This window comes from Schistocerca gregaria, unplaced genomic scaffold (genome assembly GCF_023897955.1).
Source record: "Schistocerca gregaria isolate iqSchGreg1 unplaced genomic scaffold, iqSchGreg1.2 ptg001406l, whole genome shotgun sequence".
In the NCBI taxonomy this organism is placed as follows: Eukaryota; Metazoa; Arthropoda; class Insecta; order Orthoptera; family Acrididae; genus Schistocerca; species Schistocerca gregaria.
The window spans coordinates 1-2,500 of NW_026062707.1; the positions used below are offsets into that span (position 1 = coordinate 1).

The 2,500-nt window shown below is 60.2% G+C and overlaps 2 non-coding genes across 2 annotated transcripts in view; both read left to right on the plus strand.

Annotated features, from left to right (window-relative positions):
* Positions 1-714: 714 nt before the first annotated feature.
* Positions 715-869, plus strand: LOC126331801 (5.8S ribosomal RNA). Its single transcript, XR_007563483.1, has one exon. It is a non-coding gene; the product is annotated as a 5.8S ribosomal RNA (ribosomal RNA).
* A 188-nt stretch (positions 870-1,057) lies between these two features.
* LOC126331807 (large subunit ribosomal RNA) overlaps positions 1,058-2,500 on the plus strand; it is a 4,223-nt gene continuing 2,780 nt past the window's right edge. Inside the window, exon 1 of the ribosomal RNA XR_007563489.1 lies at positions 1,058-2,500. This exon is cut by the window's right edge and continues 2,780 nt beyond it. This is a non-coding gene — a ribosomal RNA (large subunit ribosomal RNA).

Genomic DNA, 2,500 nt, shown 5'->3' on the forward strand with positions numbered 1-2,500 from the left:
AGATGTTCTGGGCCGCACGCGCGCTACACTGAAGGAATCAGCGTGTCTTCCTAGGCCGAAAGGTCGGGGTAACCCGCTGAACCTCCTTCGTGCTAGGGATTGGGGCTTGCAATTGTTCCCCATGAACGAGGAATTCCCAGTAAGCGCGAGTCATAAGCTCGCGTTGATTACGTCCCTGCCCTTTGTACACACCGCCCGTCGCTACTACCGATTGAATGATTTAGTGAGGTCTTCGGACTGGTACGCGGCATCGACTCTGTCGTTGCCGATGCTACCGGAAAGATGACCAAACTTGATCATTTAGAGGAAGTAAAAGTCGTAACAAGGTTTCCGTAGGTGAACCTGCGGAAGGATCATTACCGACTAGACTGCATGTCTTTCGATGTGCGTGTCGTGTCGCGCAACACGCTACCTGTACGGCAGTAGCCGTGCGCCGCGTGCGGAACCACGCGTGCCTCTCAAAACTAGCGCAAGTGTTGTTGTGTGGTACGAGCGCTGAAGCTCTGGAGCGGCTGGCCTGCGGCACCTGGCGCCTGGCGCCGGTTTTGAATGACTTTCGCCCGAGTGCCTGTCCGCTCCGGTGTGGAGCCGTACGACGCCCATCGGCCGTCAGGCCGTTGGACACAAAGTAATGGAACAGGGGCCGTCAAACGCCTCAGTCCCGCCTCTGCAACTGTCTTGAAAGAGACGGTGGAGAACTGAAAAGATAAAGATCACCCAGGACGGTGGATCACTCGGCTCGTGGGTCGATGAAGAACGCAGCAAATTGCGCGTCGACATGTGAACTGCAGGACACATGAACATCGACGTTTCGAACGCACATTGCGGTCCATGGATTCCGTTCCCGGGCCACGTCTGGCTGAGGGTCGGCTACGTATACTGAAGCGCGCGGCGTTTGTCCCGCTTCGGGCGCCTGGGAGTGTCGTGGTCGCCTGTGTGGCCGGCCGCGTCTCCTTAAACGTGCGATGCGCGCCCGTCGCCTGGCGGTTCGCATACCGGTGCTTTCTCGGTAGCGTGCACAGCCGGCTGGCGGTGTGGCGTGCGACACCTCGTACAACGACCTCAGAGCAGGCGAGACTACCCGCTGAATTTAAGCATATTACTAAGCGGAGGAAAAGAAACTAACAAGGATTCCCCCAGTAGCGGCGAGCGAACAGGGAAGAGTCCAGCACCGAACCCCGCAGGCTGCCGCCTGTCGTGGCATGTGGTGTTCGGGAGGGTCCACTACCCCGACGCCTCGCGCCGAGCCCAAGTCCAACTTGAATGAGGCCACGGCCCGTAGAGGGTGCCAGGCCCGTAGCGGCCGGTGCGAGCGTCGGCGGGACCTCTCCTTCGAGTCGGGTTGCTTGAGAGTGCAGCTCCAAGTGGGTGGTAAACTCCATCTGAGACTAAATATGACCACGAGACCGATAGCGAACAAGTACCGTGAGGGAAAGTTGAAAAGAACTTTGAAGAGAGAGTTCAAAAGTACGTGAAACCGTTCTGGGGTAAACGTGAGAAGTCCGAAAGGTCGAACGGGTGAGATTCACGCCCATCCGGCCACTGGCCCCCGCCCTCGGCAGATGGGGCCGGCCGCCCGCGCGGAGCAATCCGCGGCGGGGTCGTGTCCGGTTGCCTTTCCACTCGCCGCGGGGTGGGGCCGTTCCGGTGTGCGGTGGGCCGCACTTCTCCCCTAGTAGGACGTCGCGACCCGCTGGGTGCCGGCCTACGGCCCGGGTGCGCAGCCTGTCCTTCCGCGGGCCTCGGTTCGCGTCTGTTGGGCAGAGCCCCGGTGTCCTGGCTGGCTGCTCGGCGGTATATCTGGAGGAGTCGATTCGCCCCTTTGGGCGCTCGGGCTCCCGGCAAGCGCGCGCGGTTCTTCCCGGATGACGGACCTACCTGGCCCGGCCCCGGACCCGCGCCGCTGTTGGCTCGGGATGCTCTCGGGCGGAATAATCGCTCCCGTCAGCGGCGCTTCAGCTTTGGACAATTTCACGACCCGTCTTGAAACACGGACCAAGGAGTCTAACATGTGCGCGAGTCATTGGGCTGTACGAAACCTAAAGGCGTAATGAAAGTGAAGGTCTCGCCTTGCGCGGGCCGAGGGAGGATGGGGCTTCCCCGCCCTTCACGGGGCGGCGGCCTCCGCACTCCCGGGGCGTCTCGTCCTCATTGCGAGGTGAGGCGCACCTAGAGCGTACACGTTGGGACCCGAAAGATGGTGAACTATGCCTGGCCAGGACGAAGTCAGGGGAAACCCTGATGGAGGTCCGTAGCGATTCTGACGTGCAAATCGATCGTCGGAGCTGGGTATAGGGGCGAAAGACTAATCGAACCATCTAGTAGCTGGTTCCCTCCGAAGTTTCCCTCAGGATAGCTGGTGCTCGTACGAGTCTCATCCGGTAAAGCGAATGATTAGAGGCCTTGGGGCCGAAACGACCTCAACCTATTCTCAAACTTTAAATGGGTGAGATCTCCGGCTTGCTTGATATGCTGAAGCCGCGAGCAAACGACTCGGATC